We start from the raw sequence: 23,832 nt of genomic DNA on the forward strand, positions 1-23,832 counted from the left end.
TTCTTTCTTTCTTTCTTCTTTCTTTCCTTTCTTTCCTTTCCTTTCTTTCCTTTCTTTCTTTCAGTTTTTGCAAGGCAATGGGGTTAAGTGGCTTGCCCAAGGTTGCACAGCTAGGTAATTATTAAGTCTGAGGTCGAATTTGAACTCAGATCCTCCTAACTCCAGGGCCAGTGCTCTATCCACTGTGACATCTAGCTGCCCCAAAAGATATTTTTTTAAAAAAAGTGAATTTAATGTTCATTAAATTTTGAAGGATTTTTTTTTGGTTTTACTTTGTTTTGTTTTTCTTCCTCTGGATGGGGATAGCACTGTCCATAGCTGGTCTAATAGGGTTGTCCTAGCTCTCTGCTCTGTTTAGGGAGTTACTTTCATCAGGGTTGTTCATCTCATAATGTTGTTGATGTGTACATTGTTCTCTTGGTTCTACTCCCTTCATTTAGCATCAGATCCTGCAAGTCATTCCATGCTTCTCTAGAGTCTGACCATTTATAGTTTCTTATAGACCAATAGTATTCCATAGTATTCATGTACCATAACTTCTTTAGTCATTCTCTAATTGATGGGTATCCCCTCAATTTCCGTTTCTTTGCCACTATAAAAAGAACTGCTATGAATATTTTGGAACATGTAGGACTTTTCCCATTTTTTGTGATTCCTTCTGGATATAGGCCTAGAATTGGAATTGTTGGGTTAAAGGGTATGAACAGTTTTATTTCTCTTTGGACATAGTTCCATACTGCTCTTCAGAATGGTTTGATCCATTCACAATTTCACCAGCAATGCATTAATGTCCCAATCCTCCCACAACCCCTCTAACATTGATCATTTTCCCTTTTTCTCATATTAGTCAATCTGATAGGTATGAAGTGATACCTCAGAGTTGTTTTAATTTGCATTTCCCTAATCAATAAAGTTTTGGAGCATTTTTTCATATGATTATGTATAACTTCAATTTCTTCATTTGGAAACTGTTTATTCATATCCTTTGATCATTTATCAATTGCAGAAAGACTTGCAACCTTATAAATTTGATGAAATTCTCTATACATTTTTGAAATGAGACCTTTATCAGAGCTCCTAGTCATGAAGATTGTTTCCCAGCATTTTTCTTTCTTTCTAATTTTGGCAACATTGATTTTATTTTTGTAAAACCTTTTTAATTTAACATAGTCAAAATCATTCATTTTTCTGTTTATAATGTACTCTATTTCTTGTTTGGTCATAAATTTGTCCCTCTTCCATAAATTAGATAATTTTTGGTCTATTAATTTATCTATGATGTCACCCTTTATGTCTATCCTGTACTCTTTTTGATCTTATTTTGGTATAGGGTGTGAGATGTGGGTCTATGCCTAGTTTTTGCCATACTATTTTATAGTTTTCCCAACAATTTTTGTTAATAGTGAGTTCTTATCCAAGAAGCTAATGTCTTTGGGTTTGTCAAACAGTTTATTACTGTAGCAATTTACTACTGTTTCTTTTGAACCTATCCTAATCCACTGATCCATGGCTTTATTTTTTAACCACTACCAGGTAGTTTTGATGACTGCTGCTTTATAGTATAGTTTTAGATTTGGTAATTCTAGACAACTTCCTTGACATTTTTCATCAATTCCCTTGCTATTCTTGTCTGTTTGTGGTTCCAGATGAATTTTGTTACTGTTTTTTCTAGCTCGGTAAAATAATTATTTGGTAATTTGATTGGTATGGCACTGAATAAGTTATTTAATTTGGGAAAAATTGTCATTTTTATTATATTAGCTCAACCCAACCATGAGCAATTGACATTTTCCCAATTATTTAGATCTGACTTTATTTGAGTGAGACATGCTTTATAACTGTGTTCATAGAATTTCTGGGTTTGTCTTGGGAGGTAGATTCCCAAGTATTTAATGTTGTTTACAGTTACTTTAAATGGAATTTCTCTTTCTATTTCTTGTTCTTGGGCTTTGTTGTTAATATATATGATATATATAATATATATCATATATATGATATATATCTTATATATATAAATGCTGATGATTTATGTGTTTTTTATATCCTGCTACTTTGCCGAATTTTTTAATTTTTTCAAGGAGCTTTTAGATGATTTTCTTGGGTTCTCTAAGTATATCATCATATCATCTACAAAGAGTGAAAGTTTTGCTTCTTCATTGCCAATTCTGATTCCTTGAATTTCTTTGTCTTCTCTTCTTGCTAGTGCTAACATTTCTAATACAATAATGAATAGTGATGGTGGTAATGAACATCTTGTTTAACCCCAGATCTTTTTGGAAATGCTCTTTTTATCCCCATTATATATAATATTTGCTCATTATTAAATTGTGATCTGTCCTTTTCTTTCTATCTTCTGTTAAAACCTAATTTCTGAAAAAGTTCAGTTAATCTCTGAAGATTATGACTGACTGATGAGATTGCTCCTGGCCCTTGTCTACACATGTCTGTCTATTTTGTCTGAGCAGGATGACACCTAACTAGGAAACCTAATTTTCATTTAGAGTAAAAACAGAATTCATTCTAATCTTACCCCTTGTAGATTCACTGGAAGAATCATTAGAACAATTTTACTAGCTTTTCAGGATTACAGGAAAAATAGGCACTTGATACAGCTCCCCTATGATTTTAATATTTTCAACCACATACTACTTTGAAAACTTTTTGTTCCATTTTGCTTGGAAAACATCTGTTTTTGTAAAGAGCATCTTTTAAAATGTTCTTAAAGTAAAATGCCTTTAATTAAGCTTTTATGGATGCCATGTCTGGGTAAACATAGGTTCAGTCAGTAATAATCATATAATCCTAGAACAATTTGTTGGTTGAATTGTCTAGGATATTTTTAGGTCTGACTGGATTTTCAGTATGAGTGTTAATAGATAGTCCATGAAAAATAGTGAGTTTCAGATGAAAAATTATAGTTATCAGATCATATCTTGCTAGGAATTTGGTAGGTGCTAACACTATTTATAGAGATATAGTGAACATTGTCTACCATTTTCTTGTATAATCTATGATACCCATTAGGTCTAAACATATGAAGGATAATCCTTCTGTAAATTCTGATGTCAATGACCTGGACCTGAATTGTTATCATAAATCCTATGTTTCCATGTAGACTTCCATAAGAAAGTCTACATATAACAGTCATTTGTTTGAAACTGAATATCTGTGAGAATGGATCTTTTAAGGACTCCATCTAAAGCTAAGCTACTTTTGATTCAAGATTCTCAATAACATGCTGCCTTTGATTTATTGACTGATTAAGTAGTATTTATTATTGTGGCTTTGTAAAGTGATATCTGCCTATTCTAAAACAATTTTTCCCCCTAGGTTTTTGACTTGTCATATTCTTTGAGAACATCTATCAATTCTTTTTCTTCTTTTTGTCATGAATCTGCTCAACTTTCTATAACTGCCCATATTTTATGGCATATAAAATGCCCAATATTCTAATAATGTTGTACATGTTTTTGATAGGGCACTTTGTTTTTTTAATTTATTTTTATTAAAGATATTATTTGAGTTTTACAATTCTCCCCCTAATCTTACTTCCCTCCCCCCCTCAGAAAGCAATCTGTCAGTCTTACTTTGTTTCCATGTTGTGCCTTGATCCAAATTGGGTGTGATGAGAAAGAAATCATATCCTTAAAGAAGAGACAAGAAGTCTACGAGGTAACAAGATCAGACAATAAGATATCTGTTTTTTTCTCTAAATTAAAGGGAATAGTCCTTGAACTTTGTTCAAATTCCACATCTCCTTATCTGGATACAGATGGCACTCTCCTTTGCAGACAGCCCCAAATTGTTCCTGATTGTTGCACTGATGGAATGAGCGAGTCCTTCAATGTTGATCATCACTCCCATTTTGCTGTTAGGGTGTACAGTGTTTTTCTGGTTCTGCTCATCTCACTCAGCATCAGTTCATGCAAATCCCTCCAGGCTTCCCTGAAATCCTGTCCCTCCTGGTTTCTAATAGAACAGTAGTGTTCCATGACATACATATACCACAGTTTGCAAAGCCATTCCCGAATTGAAGGACATTTACTTGATTTCCAATTCTTTGCCACCACAAACAGGGCTGCTATAAGTATTTTTGTAGAAGTGATGTTTTTACCCTTTTTCATCATCTCTTCAGGATATAGACCCAGTAGTTGTATTGCTGGGTCAAAGGGTATGCACATTTTTGTTGCCCTTTGGGCGTAGTTCCAAATAGCTCTCCAGAAAGGTTGGATGAATTCACAGCTCCACCTACAGTGTAATAGTGTCCCAGATTTCCCACAACCCTTCCAACAATGATCATTATCTTTCTGGTCACATTGGCCAATCTGAGAGGTGTGAGGTGGTACCTCAGAGAAGCTTTAATTTGCATTTCTCTAATAATTAATGATTTAGAACATTTTTTTTCATATGACTATGGATTGCTTTGATCTCCTCATCTGTAAATTTCCTTTGCATATCCTTTGACCATTTGTCAATTGGGGAATGGTTTTTTGTTTTAAAAAATATGACTCAGTTCTCTGTATATTTCAGAAATGAGTCCTTTGTCAGAATCATTAGTTGTAAAGATTGTTTCCCAATTTACTACATTTCTTCTAATCTTGGTTACAATGGTTTTATCTGTGCAAAAGCTTTTAAATTTAATGTAATCAAAATCATCTAATCAGTTTTTGGTGATGTTCTCCAACTCTTCCTTAGTCATAAACTGCTCCCCTTTCCATAGACCTGACAGGTAAACTAGTCCTTGATCTTCTAATTTGCTTATAGTATTGTTTTTTATGTCTAAATCCTGTAACCATTTGGATCTTATCTTGGTAAAGGGTGTTAGGTGTTCATCTAATCTAAGTTTCTTCCATACTAACTTCCAATTATCCCAGAAGCTTTTATCAAAGTGGGAGTTTTTATCCCAATGTCTAGGCTCTTTGGGTTTAGGTTGTTTTTTTTTTTTTGCAAGGGCAAATGGGATTAAGTGGTTTGTCCAAGGCCACACAGCTAGGTAATTACTAAGTGTCTGAGACAGGATTTGAACCCAGGTACTCCTGACTCCAGGGCTGGTGCTTTATCCACTGAGCCACCTAGCCGCCCCCTATTTGGGTTTATAAAACATCAGATTACTATAATCATCTCCTGCTTTTACACCTAGTCTATTCCACTGGTCCACCACTTTATTTCTTAGCCAATACCAAACAATTTTGATGACTGATGCTTTATAATATAATTTTAGATCAGGTAGGGCTAAGCCCCCTTCTTTTGCACTTTTTTTCATTGAATCCCTGTAAATTCTTGACTTTTTATTTCTCCATATGAATTTACTTACAATTTTTTTTCTAACTCATTAAAGTATTTTTTTGGAATTTTGATTGGTAGGCCACTAAAACAGATAGTTTAGTTTTGTTAGAATTGTCATTTTTATTATATTAGCTCTACCTATCCATGAGCAGTTGATATTTGCCCAGTTATTTAAATCTGATTTAATTTGTGTGATAAGTGTTTTATAATTGTTTTCAAAAAAATTCTGAGTCTATCTTGGCAAATAGACTCCCAAGTATTTTATATTGTCTGAGGTTACTCTGAATGGGATTTCTCTTTCTAGCTCTTCCTGTTGTTTCTTGCTAGACATACATAGAAAAGTTGAGGATTTATGAGGGTTTATTTTATAACCTGCAACTTTGCTAAAGTTGCTAATTGTTTCCAATAGTTTTTTGGATGATTTCTTGGGATTCTCTAGGTAGACCATTATGTCATCTGCAAAGAGTGAGAGTTTTGTCTCTTCTTTCCGAATTCTAATTCCTTCAATTTCTTTTTCTTCTCTAATTGCTGAGGCTAACATTTCTTCATTTTTTGTTGTTTTTGTTTTTTTTTTAGATTTTTGCAGGGCAAATGGGGTTGAGTGGCTTGCCCAAGGCCACCCAGCTAGGTTATTATTAAGTGTCTAAGACTGGATTTGAACCCAGGTACTCCTGACTCCAAGGCCAGTGCATGAGACTAACATTTCTAATAAAATATTGAATAGTAGTGGTGATAATGGGCACCCTTATTTCACCCCCAATCTTATTAGGAATGGCTCTAGCCTCTCCCCATTGAATATAATGCTTGTTGATGGTTTCAGATAGCTACTTCTAATTATTCTAAGGAGCAGTCCATTTATTCCTACACTCTCTAGTGTTTTTAGTAGGAATGGATGCTGTATTTTGTCAAAAGCTTTTTCAGCATCTATTGATATCATCATATAATTTCTGATAGGTTTGTTGTTGATATAATTGAGTATGCTAACAGTTTTCCTTATATTGAACCAACCTTGCATTCCTGGAATAAATTCTACTTCATCATAATGTATTATCCTAGTGATAACTTGTAATCATTTTGCTAAGATTTTATTTAAGATTTTTGCATCTATATTCATCAGGGAAATAGGTCCATAATTTTCTTTCTCTGTTTTTAACTCTTCCTGGTTTAGGTAACAGCACCATTAGGCAGAGTTCCATCTTTCTCTATTTTTCCAAAGAGTTTATATAGAATTGGAACCAATTATTTCTTAAATGTTTGGTAGAATTCGCTTGTGAATCCATCAGGCCCTGGAGATTTTTTCTTAGGGAGTTCAATGATGGCTTGTTGAATTTCTTTTTCTGAGATAGGGTTGTTTAGATATTTAATGTCTTCTTCATTTAAATTGGGCAACTTATATTTTTGTAAATATTCATCCATTTCACTTAGATTTTTAAATTTATTGGCATAGAGTTGGGCAAAATAATTTCAAATTATTACTTTAATTTCCTCCTCATTGGTGGTGAGTTTACCTTTTTCATTTATGATACTAGAAATTTGGTTTTCTTCTTTCTTTTTTTTAATCAAATTGACCAGAGGTTTATCAATTTTATTGTTTTTTTCATAATACCAACTTTTGGTTTTATTTATTAATTCAATAGTTTTTTGCTTTCAATTTTATTAATTTCTCCTTCAATTTTTTAGAATTTCTAATTTGGTATTTAATTGGGGATATTTGATTTGTTTTTTTCTCTAATTTTTTTAGTTGCATGTTTAGTTCATTGATTTCCTCTTTCTCCAATTTATTCATGTAAGCAATTAAAGCTATAATATAGGGGCAGCTAGGTGGTGCAGTGGTTAAAGCACCAGCCCTGGACTCAGGAATACCTGGGTTCAAATCCAGTCTCAGACAATAATTACTTAGCTGTGTGGCCTTGGGCAAGCCACTTAACCCCATTTGCCTTGCAAAGACCTAAAAAAAAAATAAAGCTATAATATAACCCCTGAGAGTTGCTTTGAATGAATCCCATAGGTTTTGCTATGTTGTTTCATTATTATCATTATCTAGGATAAAATGTTTAATTCTTTCTGTAATTTGATCTTTGGTCCACTCATTTTTTAAAATGAGGTTATTCAGTTTCCAATTTGTTCTGGGTCTATATCTCCTTGGCCCAATATTGCATATGACTTTTATTGCATTGTGATCTGAGAAAGATGTATTCACTATTTCTGCCTTTCTGCAGTTGATCATTAGGCTTTTATGTTCTAGTACATGGTCAATTTTTGTATAAGTTCCATGTACTGCAGAGAAAAAGTTAGATTCCTTTCTATCCCCATTCAGTTTCCTCCCATAAGTCTACCATATCTAATTTTTTTGACAATATATTTACCTCCTTAACTTCTTTCTTGTTTATTTTATGATTTGATTTATCTAGATCTGAGAGCAGGAGGTTGAGGTCTCCCACTAGTAGAGTTTTGCTGTCTATGTCTTCCTGTAGTTCTTTCAGCTTCTCCTCTAAGAATTTGTATGCTGTCCCACTGGTTGGATATATATTAAGTATTGAAATAACTTTATTGTCTATGGTACCTTTTAGGAGGATAAAGTTTCCTTTCTTATCTCCATAGGGCACTTTGTGAGTCCTTTATTGACCATTTTGAACAGTTAGACTACTATTGAATCAATGTTAATTTCTTTAAGCATGTTCTTTCCAATGAGTTTTGGTTTTATTCTGCTGATAAGTCTCAACATAATAAGTTCATACCTTTTCTTCATTCAATAATTCATTTCAGCAGACACAAAATGCAGAATATTTTCCAGGAACTGTGCTACACCTGAAGTGTTCTTTTTCTCTCTCAAATATGTATGTATGTATGTCTCGAAAGAAACCAAGGTATCTAACTTTCCATGATATGCATTCAAGATTTTACAACTATAGTGTCCAAATTAAATTTTAATTTCATTGGATGAGAAATTTCCCAAGTTGAAGAAAATTTCTAATTTGTTATTTTTTTGGGGGAGCAGCACGACTTGATGTCCCTCATAAACATGAAGTGACTAATAGGATATTTTGGTTTGACTCCTTTAGTTTGAAAACCTTGCTGAATTCCCTTTAAGAAAGGTACAAAGAGATTGAAGACTAGGCATAATTATGATGGGCTTAAAGTATCCCTGAAAAAAATTTAGTTTTTATATGAACTATAATTGGATATCTTATGCGTGATGTCTTAAATGGAGAAGGTTTTTCCTTTTGGACATTGGTGTGCTCTCTATATGTAGGTATATTTTATGCAATTGTAATACTCATGATTAAGTCATGAGTATAGATTGGATTGAAAGGCTTTGTGATAAGAATAGGATATATCATTGGTGCTTTAGAGCCACTTGTTAAATAATTATTGAATCAATAATTAATTTTCTCATTGTTCTTTACACATTTATTACTTTTTTGACATATTGATCTGATCTGGCTTCTTTGCTATTTTACAAGATATTTCAAAAGTTTTATTCAGTTTTGAGTATTATGATTTCAAACTGCACTAAGAATTTGGGGACATGCACTACAGCATGAAATATAGATCTATTTCATGATGTGAGTTATGAATCTTTTATATAATGCTAATAAACCTGTGAGTTCCTTGTATATAAATACACACATAAACACCTGCATATATACATGCAATCTCATCTTTTAAGAAAGGTGGAATCAAATCCATGTCTGAAGGAAAGAGGGTAAAATGCCTTGCTAGTAATTCAAGTAAGACTTGAACTTTTCAATTTTGCAGAGGACCTAGAGTTTTAGTTACTTCTTGCTGTAAATTTTTTGTCATTCATCAAAGTAATGCTGCACAGTATTTTTGGTTTATCACTTGATCCAATTTACATTTTTTGTTTTGTGATGATTTTGAAATTATATGATTAACAAGAAATTTTCCCTTATTTTTGTCTTTTTTCAGTTGAATTTTGTCCTTTATTTCTTTAATTCTCAAGAATGTGATTTAACATTTTTGATATTGAATTGTTTATTTTGTTCTTTGTGATATTTTGACTCAAAGGAGTTGCAAGATTAAAATGTTAAAATGGATATAAAGAAGTGTCATATTTGCTTTCTATGGAAATTAGATGAAAATATAAATGGCACTATTTAACAAAATAAAAGTGCAACAAAATGTAAATAACATAATATTTAACACTAAAGTCATTATACAGCCAACAGGGACCTCTATTTATGAATTAGTAATCCTTTTCTATTTAAGATTGACACCATTGAAATAAAGTACTTTGCAAACTTTATAGTGCTATATAAATCAGTTATTTATGCTACTGTCACCATTTCTACATATTTTCAATAGCTTTCTCCAGTTTCTTCAGTATTGCCTGTGATTTGCTGTTAATTATTTTTTTTCTTCTGTTCTTATGATGGAAATGTCTGCAGGATATATTGCTGTGTGCAGATCCTTAAATGTTTTTGTTGTTTCTGTTTAAAACTGTGGGGAATGTGTACAGGACCTGCATTTTAAATTATTCTTTGTTGATTTAATTGGTCTGCCAGTTAGTTTCATGCTGTTAAAGTAGAAATGTGCTTTTATGAATTTGTCTAATTCTGCCTATCTCCTTTACAAACAGTGCTGCTTTTGTTACTTGTTTTATGAAGTAAAATTTCTGTGGTTAGCATTAAGTAGATATTTTCAGTGATCTCAGGGTTTTCAGTTTTTCTTCTTCAGATTTTTGTAGCTCTGTGATTTTATTTCTTATTTTTGCTTAATTTAAGTGTAAAGTTGATTATTTGTGTCTGTGTGTGTGATTTCCCTCCACTGGTCACAATATGTTATAATGTAATTTAGACCTGAAGGGATTATTGATGACAAAAAAAGTATGAAGCCTTTTCTTATAATGGTGAAATCTATTTTCAATTTTGCTATGATGTACAATTGGCAAATGAAAATATTATTGTCTTTGGTTAAACATTCATGGTTTGCCTATGTTAGTGGTCATCTTAATTAAAGGATTTCCAATAGGTGGCACATTTGTATTATTGATTTGTTCTAATTTGTCTTATCTTTAAATTTTTATTATTACAAATTTAGCAAATATCAACAAACATTTCCTTATAGATGGATAAATAACAAGATTGTATAATAATAATAATACTGAAACTCTGTTATGTACAGCTTATTTAAAAAATATATATCTTACTGCCCTGCTTTAGACTTCTTTGTATTTTTAAACTTTTCATTGATACTTTTAAGTGTTTATCCACACTTCCTTTCCTTACCTTTTTTTCCCCTTTGTCTTTCTTTCTGTCACTGTAACACCAATATCTCCCACAAATTTCCTTCCTCCTCTTAAAGCATTTTTTTTTAAAATCTCTTTTATAGTAAGTAAGTTTAGTAAAGCAAAACACATCTACACTTTGGCTGAGACTGAGAATATCCATCTCATTTTTCCCCTTGATTAAGAGGCGAACACTATGTTTCATTCTCAAGTCTTTTGAAATTTTTGATTAATCATTGTATTGGCCATTGTTCTTAAGCTTTTTATAGTTATTTTCTTTTATTATGTTCTAGTCATTGTTTTCAATATAAATTTTCTTAGTTCAGATAATTTCACTTTTTATCAGTTCATACAAGTATTTTAGCTTTCACCAATCTATTCCTTTCACCATTTTTTTGTTTGTTTTTTGCAAGACAACGGGGTTAATTGACTTGCTCAAGGTCACACAGCTAGGTAATTATTAAGTGAGTGAGGTTACATTTGAACTCAGGTCCTCCTAACTCCAGGGCTGGTGCTCTATCCACTGCACTACCTAGCTGCACCTCCCATCATTTCTTAAAGCAAAATAAAATTCCATTGCATTCTTACATAAGAATTTATTCAGCCTTCCCAAAAATAGTTTGCTCATTTGGGATACTAGAGTATGAAAATGTAGTATTCACTCTGTCAAGACTATAAAGATTAAACTTTAACCCTATATCTCTTCATTTAAAAAAAAGATTTGATTCATAGGAGCTATTTCATCACATTTTCTAGGATTGTCCCCCTTCCCCTTACTCACCAATAGCTTGTATCAACAAAATTCAACTAGCCAAGCTTTCAGGGTTTTTCCCCAGGCTTTCTCAGTTACCTTGGCAATTTCAGAATTCATAAAATCTTTGCTGTACATACATTGACTGGCATTCAGCATACAAAATCATGAGTGAGTAGATACTGTATTTTTAAATTTTTTTATTGCGTTCATTTTGAAAAAATCTTTCATCTGAACAGATTGTAGCAGGTAATACTGCAGAGCATTGAACAGATTTGATCCCTTAGCAAGGATACCCATTTTCTTCTGCTTGCAGAACCATCTTTAGGAACAGATATGCCATAATTAGGGAATGATTCTATTTCAGAATTAAGAACACTTAAATTTGTGACAATGATTCTTATATTTTCTCTGCCAATATCTAATTTCATCAGTTTTTCTAATGTAGTCAACTGTTTTACAAGTCTTCTGTTTAAATTGCTGGTCACTTCCAATATTCATCCAATTCAGAAGTAGCAAAAGGAAGCTACTTTCTCCTGCCCTTCTTTTGGATCAAAGTTGTGTTGATTCAAACTCACACACATTATATCCATGTTTTTCTTAATCAGACTTATTATCATCAGTATAAAAGAATTGCTGAAGAGTAACTCCCTCTACCCTTGTGAATCTGAGAACTGCTTGGTAAAAATGAGAAGCTAAAAATAGCATCATATAATAAGCATGTGACAGAGACAGGACTTGAACTCAGGTCTTCCTGACTTTGAAGCCACAAAGCCTCTTGAATAAGAAATTATGACAATAGAAATTATTTGAGAAAACAGAGATCTTTATAAATTAATTAAATTGGTATAATTTTCATGATATTGTATTCAAATAGTTCATTTCAGGCATTTTTCAGTCCTTTTCAACTTTTCATGACCCTATTTGGAGTTTTCTTTGGCAAAGATAGTTGCCATTTCCTTCTTCAGTTCATTTCACAGAGGGAAAAAAGAGGCAAATGAAGTTAAGTGACTTCCCAGGATCATACAGCTAGTAAGGTGTCTGAAGTAAGATTTGAACTCAGGAAGATGAATCTTCCTGCCTTCAGGTACAGCATTCTATCCACTGTACCAAGGACTTTCCCAGCAATTTAATATATTTCCAATTATATGCCTTCTTTTATTTCTGTAAGATATTTTATAATTCCATATTTATATATGTTCTGAGTATATTTTGATAGTTTGACTTCTATATATTTATGCTTTTTGTGTTTACTTTGAGTGGATTTTTTTCTGTTATTTTCTCCTAGCTTTTATTATTCAACATAAAACTGATAATGATGCAAAGCTATTTTCCCTTTTAATCCAACTGCATTTAATTTGTTCACAGACACACAAGTAATTGATTTTCCTGTAATCAAAATCATTCACTATGACTCAGCAGAAAATAGTAGTTAATTGATTGGTTGGTCAGTATTAGGGATAAAAGAATGATTCAGATTTAGAAAAATATTCCATTTGTCTTTTGAAACATCATGGAATTGCTTGCTGATGTTCCATGAGTTACAGTTCTCTCTCTTTTTTCTTTTTATGAGTTGCACTCTTGGTTTACTTTTTTGAGATCTAGACTTTTATCTGGTCTTACACACAGAAACACACCCATACACACACACACACACACACACACACACACACACACACACAGACATTTGACTTTAAAATTTTTTCTTTATATTCCCTATAGCCTGTTTCTCTCATTTTCCTCATTGTGATTTCTCCTAACCTAACATTATGTGCTATGTGTTCCACTCATATCTATTAAATGCAAAAATCTCTAGAGGAAAGTCCCTTTGGTGGGGACTTTGGAGGATTTATAGGAAGGCATGGATAGAAGTTATATAGCATGAGAAGATGAGTTGTTCTCTACAACCCTGGAGAGAGTGCCCACACCAATCCAAAGTGCACTTTATTTTTTTTAATCAGTAAAAATCCACCCTCTATCCCTCTTATTTTTCTCTCAACTAGGAATGAAAGAAAAAAACAAAACTTCTATAATAACTATATAAAATAAGGCAAAACAAATTTCTTTACTGAACATGTTTAAAAGAAAAAAATATAAATAATCTTATATTTATATCTATAGATATATAATGGATATGCATATGTACTATATATATATATATATATATATATGTATGGCTAGATCTAAAGATTTATCATTATGCACCTAAGTTTTTCATTTTTAATCAGTAGATGGGTAACATGTATCATCATTAGTCCTTTGACATTGTAATTGGTTATGCTGATCAGAGTTTCTAAATCTTTCAGTTATTAGTCTTTACAGTATTGTTATCATTGTATACATTGTTCTCCTTGTTCTGTTCATTTCATTCAGTGTCATTTCATCCAGGTCTACTTTTCCATTCTTCTTTAATAATTATCAAGAAATAACTGAACCAATCTCAAAGATTTATGTCTAATCAGACTCTATGATCCATGATAAGAGGGGACATATGTATTAACTTCTCTTCTTTGATTGTGAGCAGTTTTTCCTTGTTTAGTTCTTTATCATTTTATCTTTTTCAATTATTTTTTGTTTCTCTTTATCCCTCTCCTCCATTCCATTTCAGTGTTTCTTTATATTTTGTCTTCCCCATTAGAATTTGAGTTTCTTGAGGGTAGGATCTTTTAGCTATCTTTGTATATTCCCTGGAATTCAATGTAGAATCTGGCACATAGTAGGCATTTGATACATATTATTGATTTGTACTTTTATGGAGTCATTGACTCCTATCCAGTCTATTCTTATTTTCAGGTAATTATTTTGTGTGGGCAAAATGTTGTACTTTTTGTGCTAAGCTATTAATTCCTTTTCCATTTCTTTCTTTCACAGTTCTCATTTCTTTTCTGTGTTATTTCCTCTAGTGCTCCCAATGCATTTATAGAATTTAATGAACTTTAAAAAATCTTGCTGTGCTGTTCTTTGAAGTTTTGCTCTTCTGGTTTCGTGTCTTGATGGTTCAATCACTTAGCTTTTTATGGCTGAATTCTTGTTTTATTTGTTCATTTCCTCAGGTTTTTTGACTTTGACATAGTGTCATCTTAAGTCTTCTCTAGGAAACTGTTGCTACTTTCTTGTACTTTTGAGGGTTGTGTTCTTCCAAGTTCTTAGAATTCAGACTGTGTCCTTGTAGTACTGCAAATATGGTTTGAATTGGGGCAAGTCTGATCAATATGCTCTCTTTTCTTCCGTCATCTGAGTTTGTGAGTTTCTGACCAGGGTTAGAGCAACAATGGAGTGGTGTTGTACACAGTCCCTGTAAGTCAGATGAAAAGCTTTATTGGTTCAGAGTGACAGAACTGCAGCTTTCCCTTGGTCTGGGATTTTTGTCCTATATATTCTTCTATAGGCTGTACAACTAAGACTCCATTCTGTTTCTGAGATCCAAATACATGACTTATTGTCTACCAGTGCTACCCACTAGTACAGTCCACCCTCTGCTGTGTATTGTATTTTTTCTTAATTCACTCTGGATCCATGTTCTGGAACAGAGCAATGAATGACAAAACTGTCTATTAACACATCTTCTCACAGCCTGCAGAAGGTCCCAGTACCCCATTATGTGAATAGGATTTACTCTTGCTCTGGGGTACAGCCACACCTGCTCTGGAGCCTCCTGCTCCTATTTAGACTTCATTCCTCATACTTACAGACTTAACTGTCTCCCTCTACTGTCCTGGCTGGCAAAATAACTCACTGTGACTTTTTCTTAATATTTTATCACCAGGACTCAGGAAATAGTCATGTTTACTTTCTAGATGCTGTTTTTTTCTCTTTGTTTTGTTATGTTTTGTGGCACAACTCTCTCTTCTGCTTCTTATCACTCCAAAACTTGGCTCTATCTCTCCAAATGCAATTTAACCGAGTCTTTCTCCTTTTTTTCATGATGTACAAGGGATTTTTTCTCCCTTCTTATAATTAAGAAGCTAAAAGAGACCTCAGTGAATTATTTAGAGTCTGTAGCTTTAGATAGATTATATACATATTTCTTATTTTATGTTAGCCTCTAAATAATTCTTTATTTTATATAAAATAAAGAATTATTTAGAGGTTACAGGTTTTTTTGCAAGGCAATGGGATTAAGTGACTTGCTGAAGGGTCACACAGCTAGGTAATTATTGAATGTCTGAGACTGGATTTGAACTCAAGTCCTCCTGACTCCAAGGCTGGTGCTCCATTCACTGTACCACCTAGCTGCCCCTAGAACTTAAGTTTTAATCTATAACAATATCCTTTTCTCTGGAACCCATCTCACAACCCTTGCTATGTAGTTCTATGATCTGGTCAGTATCACTGTAGGTCTTTAATATCATAATGACCAGAATAATCCATGGAAAAATAGAAGTGTCAGATTAAAAGTAAAGATAAGTGGTTATATATACACATATACATACATATACATATATATTTAACATACAATTTTACTGTTAGGTTATAACTATCCTCTTTGATAAATTATGGTAATTAAAAGATCTTCCTGTAGATAGAGAACAAACTTTTTACTTGAGTAAGGTCTCTTATGAGAATGTGTTTGCCCTGGAAAGTTCTAAACAAACAGTCTATGCCAAAAGGTCACCAGTCTTGGTAATTGTCAGTAATGTTAAGAATTCTTTTTTTAATCCTTGTAATAGATACAACATAAAAGGAACTGCATTTCTAAGTCATCCTAAAAGTCCTTTTCATTTTTTTTTCATGAGATACAGCTGGGAAAAAATTATTTTGGCTATTTTGAGTTTGAAAGGTAAGAATAAAAATAAAGAAAATAGCAGGTATGAAGAAATGATTATCCTCTTGTTTTCATATATTGTGTAATATAGATTTAATTATTTAATCTTCCATCTAAATTAAAATAGCCTTCTGATGTTTCATCATTGAGACTCATCATTGAGCCTCATCATTGAAGGCTATGCTAGTGTCTTGCTAATTTTGGGCATGTCCTACTAATCTGTAGGCTAGGTGGTACAGTGGATAGAGTCCCAGGCCTGAAGTCAGGAGAATTCATCTTCCTGAGTTCAAATCTGATCTCAGACACATTAGTTGTGTGAACCTGGGGAAATCACTTCACTTTATTTTCTCAGTTTCTTCATCTGTAAAATAATCTAGAGAAAGAAATGGCAAAACACTCCAGTATCTCTCTCAAGAAAATCCCAAACAGAATCACAAAAAAGCTGAATACAACTAAAAATGACTGAACAAGAAAAACAATCAAGGTAGAAATAGTTTAGATACTAATGATGGACTGTATATCTTTCATCTGGGACTGGCATTTCTCTGTTGGGGCAGTTCATCATCAAAAGTTTGGTTACTAGGTGATTGATATTTTTTGACCATGGAAATTCTTAGAAACTTTTGACTAAGGTATAGATGTTTTTTTAATCTGCATTAGTGGGGAGAATACTCCAATTGATGAAATTATGGATACATGAAGTATTGTGGTAAATGATCAATTAGGATTAGTTCTCTTAATAAATTTAACTATAATAAAATCAGTTTATAACTTGCCACAGAAGAGAGTTTGAAGAAAAGAAGACCTGAGTTCAAATCCCTTAGGCACTCACTGGTTGTGGAACTCAAAGTGAATCACTTAAATTCTCTCAGTCTGTTTTCTCATTTACAGTGTGGTAGCAACTGCCTAGTATTAAGCTTGTGGTAAGGATCAAATGAGGTACTGTAATATATTCAGAGGGATTTACAAATCTTCAAACATTAAATAAATGTTAGCTCTTGTTATCTATATATATAACAGATTTATCTATAAACTAATGGCTAATTCTTTAAAGCACATTTAAACTTATTCAACTTCATTCAATTTAAATCAAAAACATTCTGCTGAGCATTGTGTTAGGTTCTGTTACATTAAAATGGGTATTCAAAATCAACTTTTATCTATTTTGCATGTATATATACATATATATATATATTTCTCTCCTAGATAGAGTATAATGTCCTTGAGAACAGGGACTGTTTTCAATTTTGTATATGTAATTCCAGCAGTTAGCATATTTCTTGATATATGGTAGGTGCTTACTAAATGCTTGTTGATTGATTCAAAATAGAATCCTGAAGAAACCATCATTCCAATGAAATCAACACTGTAAAATATCATTGAAATTCCAGTTTTGGAATCACTTTCAGATGCATAAATTTTATTATTTTATGTTGCTTTTTTCTTTCTTTTCAAGTATAAAATGAACTACCCAACTTTCTTTACTACATATTTCACTTGGTTTGACTTTGAGTGACTTTTTGTCATTTCAGAAACTCAAATCTGCTCTTAAGAACATACAAAAGCATACACTGAGCACATACCAAAGAAGGTGATGCAGTTTCTAAAGACATTTTATGAAGGAGTTCTAAAAGTGTTTTTGTGTAATGGCAAAGAGTTAGAAGATGGAGGGACTTGTATATCAATTTAATTCAATAAATTTTTATTAAGCACCTACTATATTCCAGGTTCTATGCATAGCACCTCAAGGAATTCATACTCTATTAGAGAAGTTGACAGTCTAATAGAGGAGTTTATGATCTTTTGTACCTCCTGAAATATCAATACCTGTGAGGCACCAATAAAAGATCAATTAGACTAGAGAAGAAAGACTTCATGTTTTACATATATATATGCATATATATAATACACAAATATATTTGATTTATCTATAGAAAAGTAAGACTAACTATAGTCATTAAGTAAGACTACTAGTCCCTTGTTATCAAAAAAGAACCTCATCAATCAACTGATTGCTGGCATGAGTTGCATGATTATGTTTATTATAGTGAGAAGTATGCTGGGCAAGGCACCCTTCTCACTTGCCTTTATCAGAACCATTCCATTTCATAACCTGATTTATAAGAAACCTGAGTATTGGAGAAGATCTTGACCTCAAATTGATTTCAATTCCTTCCATATCAGTACCATGGGACATTCCATGGGACATCCCATACCAGGGAACTGCATAAAACTGGACAAGCACCAAGTCCCATCTGGCGACAGAATGTGACCACCAGGTCATCCTAACCTGTTTCTTGAGGGACTAATGATCAATTTGGCCTTTTCTCACAGGCCTTCCTTGGTTTCTCTACACCAGACTTAATTCATTTGGCAGCAGGATGTGATATCCTCATACTTGTTGGATTTTCTCAGACAACCTTAACGCTAGGACATAGTTAGATTGTCATTCATAGGATTGTGCTGCTTTGCTGTTACTATACTTTCCAAAGTTTGACCTTATCTGACATAAATATAATGTTGGCTTTCCATTCATGGGACCATTCACAAAGGAAACTTTCCCAGGGGCTCTTGCTGGCTTCTCCTGGAACCCTGAATCTGGAATGGTAGAGACAGGTTCCACCAGGTGTCCAGTGTGATGATAAAACCAATCCTGGAGAAGCCAGCATGTTATTATTGATAACTTATTGAATTGATATATATGAGTATATGTAGAATATAATTTTTTCAAAAAATATCTTATTGATTTTTTTTATTCTATTCTTCCTTCTCATTAGCCTCTCCCTTCCAGGAAGTCTCCCTTCTTCCAATGAAAAGAGTTAAGTAAATACAATTTAATTAGACTTCATCTAACATTGAAATTTTTCTCAGTAGTCAAACTTACAAATCCTTTATGAGCATTACATTTAATCTGCATCAGTTGTCTTTTAATATAGTTTTCATTTGCATTATTGTAGTCTTTTTCAAGTAAATATTCTTCTGATTCTGTTAGATTACTGTGTCAGATCACATTTTATTTTAATACATTGGCTCAAAGGATTAGCTTCCGAGGATATTTTAAAGATTATAATGTAATTTCTGTTTATGTAGGCACAGTAATCCTAGTCTTTGACGATTTTTGATATTGTGATCTTTTTTACAGCTTCTAAAAATTAAAGGAAACATTGCTTCTCTTACTCTTGTTTTTGAACATTTAACAATGAAACCTAATCTTGAGTGGGACCAACATTACATGAGAGATGTAGAAACCCTTGAGGATTCACTGGAATATTTTCCTAGGAATATCTGTACATAGAGATTATGAAATTTTAGCAGCTAGTTGAAAATGGAGACTAACTAGTTTGATTTACATTTAGTTAGGTAGCAATTTGATGGGGACACTTTCCTAACATTTTCATCTCTTTGTAAGCCTTTAACCAAACATGTCACATGTATATTTATAAATGACCATTAACATAGGAATTCCAAATATTTTTGGTGCTTTAAAATAAATTCAAAATGGCCAATATTATTGTCAATATTAAGAGATTGACAATAACTGACATTTAATGTACATTACACTTTTCCAGTTCTGTCTATTCTTTAGACAAGTTAATATTAACTCTTTCTAGTATAATAAAAATTAGCTAACAAATATTCTTTTCTAAAATTTGGATAATAGCAACTATAACAGGAATAATGGAATTTATTAGTAAAGCATCTAAAAGTATAATATTTTTCCAATTTTTTTATTCTCAGAAGGAAAATATTCCTTAAGAATTGATATATCATATATTTTTGAATTGATATTCATTGAATATGATTTATTGTAAAAATATTTTATTGATTTTTTTATTCCATTCTTCCTTCTCATTAACCTCTCCCTTCCAGGAAATCTCCTTTCTACCAAAGAAAAGAGTTAGGCAAATACAATTTACTTAGACTGCATTTAATATTGAATTTTTTTCAGTAGTCAAATATTACAAATCCTTTATGAGCACTACAATTACTTCTGAACAAGTAAACAAGTGAAAATTTGTCTTCGCTTCAGGTGACCCTACTTCATTTACTTTAGAGTGCTTCATATTTCCTGACTTCTGGCTTTCCATTCTAATTGCTCCATTACCTCTTCCAACTGGTATTTGGCTGTCCCTCTTGAATTTTGTTCATCTTCAATCTGGTTTACTTTTTGATTATTACTCCTATCTACTTTCTTGGCTATCTCTGACAGAGTTAGGGTTAGCCTATCCTTCATGATTCACCCAATTGACTAATAGGCTTTCATTTCTGACCACTTTAGCAAGCATCACTTAATTCAATTTTAATTTATATATCAACAAAGAACTTTCATGTTGTGGAATTATATTTTTTTCATGATACAGTCTTGACCCTTTATGAGTAACCAATAATTATCTAATTTGTATTAATTTTAGGAACCCCAGGAACTAATAAATTTCTTTTATTCTCCTATGTGCTATATTTACTTTTTCTTCCTTTATACTAATTCTCATTTGGATTAGTAATCAAGATTCAGTATTCAAGTCACTTTTTGCCATTAAGAAAGTAAATAAAAAATGGAAAAATGGAGAAACATGGCCAAGATTGTATATATATATATATATATATATATATATATATACATATAGATAGATATAGATATAGATATAGATATGTAATAACATTTTCCCATCATTTATGTATGGGCAAGTAATTCTGAATTAGAAACAATGCTATCTTCTTCCAGGTTCATATAAATTCTGATATCAAAAAAAATCATTACTTAACCAATGGTGCTCAAATTTGATAAATATACATAGTTCAGGAGGTGCTTTGAATATGACCTGCTATCAATCCATCTTATTCACCAGAGTATCTCAGTGAATAGTCCAACTTCAAAGACATGATAGAAGAGTGAAAACTACCTTTGGGCTCCAATTCAGTCACTGGGAGCCAGAAGACCCTTTGGTCTTTGCTAGCAAATTGAGTTTCTGCAGCTGGGAGCATTCTTCCTTGCCAAGACATGAGTTGAATTAATACTTTTTGTTTTTTCATTCTTTCTTATCCACCTAATCCTGCTGAATTCTTATCCACAGGATCTTGTCCTTAATACTGTTGTACTATTGAGCAATGTGAGAGAATTTCTTTCTCCAATTCCTGGCCTTTTCAAATTCTCAAAAGATTCTAGCTCAGTTTATTCTATCTTTAATAGCTAGTCACCTAAAAGAAAGAAAGAAATAATCCTTATAGGCAAAGATATGAAAGGCTCCATATTCACAGTTATCTCAATTAGGGAAATAAGCATCTGGTAGCAAGAATCTAATACATTATTGCTGCTTCTCTCTCTTCACTTAGAGGATTACAATAATTATTAATTGGTTCAACATCAGAAAGGAGACTGTCCTTTATTTTACAAAAATGGAAATGGAAGCCCAGATAATTTCTAAGGTCACATGTTTAGCTAATAGCAAATTTGAGACTAGAATTCAGCCCCTAATTCTCAGTTTTTTTTATAGGTTATACTACTTTTGAGTTCAGGAGGGTGATGAAAGAAGGGAAGAAAAACTATATATATATATCTCTATATATATTTATATACATACACATACATATACACATATGTGTATATATGTATATGATTGAAGGAAGATAATGAGATGAGTGTTGTCCAGAAAGTTATATCCCCAATTCCAAGATAACAATGTTATATATGACATAGGGGTTTGTTTTTGACTCACTGTCTTTTCAATGCATTTTAGCTTGTCAGTATGGCTCTTATTAAGCCAAGTCAGTACTGAGTGCAATCCTTCAAATTCAATCTGACTAGTAAAATATGACAACCCTTAATCTGTGTTTCATGTTTCTTTTAATATAGCCGAAAATTCATTAGGTTCTTATTTTTGGGCATCCATATCAAATTAATGACTCATATGGAAGACAAGTGAGAAATGAATAGCATTAATTAATGTCCAATCCAAAATCGGGAATATCTATTTAAGTCAGGTGAAGACGGGGGGGGCAGTACAAATTTAAATAATTCACATAATGGGATTTCTAACAACAATATTCAGAACTCACAAGAATGCTGGGAATAGAGACAGGAAACCTAGATATTAGAGAATGGGGATTCAAGAAGAGGGACTCAGTTATAGGATATTAGGAAAAAAGATAGAGAATTTAGTCACAAGGTCAGAGCAGGGGAAACAGAAAAATGCGCTTAATGATAATTTGTTGAAAGTTATGTTAAATCAGTATCCCATTGTTTCCTAGTCCTGCTTAACAACCACTGTTGAGGAAGGTTTTATTGGAGGAGACACTAAGTCTGCAACTTTTTCATATTACTTGCTCTTTATTCTGTACCCTTATCTGAAAAATGTACCTTGCTACCTTGGGGAGGAACTAAGATGTAAGACCCAACCTCTTCTGCTGAAGTGGAACTGTCAGAATTGTTTTAAAGTTATCTATAAAAATTGTCCCCATCTTGAAGCCATTGCTGATCTCTGAAGATCAGCCCATCAATTACTCCCTTAATGTATTTTTTAAAAAAACTTTAAAATTCTCTTTGTTCTGAGTTTTGCCTCATTAATCAGGGTGAAAAATCCAAATGAAGAATTTCCCTTTCAACATGTCCAAAAGCACTGATTTGATTCTTTCCATGTCTCTTGTTGAAGGTCAGAATAATACTTTAGCCAATCTTAAGTGAATATAAATGTTCAAATTAAGTAAGTTTGGTTATCAGGATGAGAATAATAGGTATGTAAGGATGATGGAGATGAGGAAGCAAACATGTCATTGTAACCCAAACATAGTTACCACTCATTGTGAAAGATATTGTATAATTTTGGAAGTATTAGCATTAAAGTAACTCAAAGGAATGTAGAAAAAACATAATTAGCATAAATAACTGGAATCTTTTATTATAAAAGGATCAAAATAGAATTCTACTCACATTATCTCTCTTACTACTTCAAAAAAAGACAAGAAAACTTTAATCACCCTCATCTAGATTCCAGAATATTTCTTATTCTACATTTTTCCAACCCTACATTCTTCTAAGATAGCCTCTATGTTCCATTCTCCAGTCAAACAACTAAAAAAAAACCTGAATTCATTATAGTGATTATTTTGCAAAATAAAAGAGAAAACATGAAAATAAATTAATATGCACATATTTTCCACTGAATCAACATTTTCAGTGAGAAAAAAGAAAGACTTCACTCTAATTTTTTTTTAGGTTTTTTTTGCAAGGCAAATGGGGTTAAGTGGCTTGCCCAAGGCCACACAGCTAGGTAATTATTAAGTGTCTGAGACTGGATTTGAACCCAAGTACTCCAGGGCTGGTGCTTTATCCACTACACCACCTAGCTGCCCCAGGGGGATCCATTTATTACAAGTACATCAACAGTAGATTTGATATACACCCCCTCATGGAACTGGGCTACCTGCCAACCTATATCTGTGGAACTCAGGGTTGTAGCATCTACTATTTTATATCCATTGTTTAGTCTAAACCTCCCAAACAGCCACCAGAGTATGGGGCAAGAAGTTCAAGAGTATTAATTTGGGGAAGAAGTAGGAAGGCCTGTGGATAGGTAGAATCCTAGAAGAACCAGTGACCCACAGTGAGCATAGGTCAATGGTTTATGAAAACCAGGCAGATAGGGAAGGAACTCTAAGACCCTGGAAATAATGCAAGGGAGCATCATGGAATAGCACCATAATGAAGGAAATACCAATATTTTGCATGACAATAAGGACAATGGTAAACTCATGGTGAATATGAGCAGGCTGTATATTTGCTATACA

Source organism: Macrotis lagotis, chromosome X, assembly GCF_037893015.1.
Source record: "Macrotis lagotis isolate mMagLag1 chromosome X, bilby.v1.9.chrom.fasta, whole genome shotgun sequence".
Taxonomy (NCBI): Eukaryota; Metazoa; Chordata; class Mammalia; order Peramelemorphia; family Peramelidae; genus Macrotis; species Macrotis lagotis.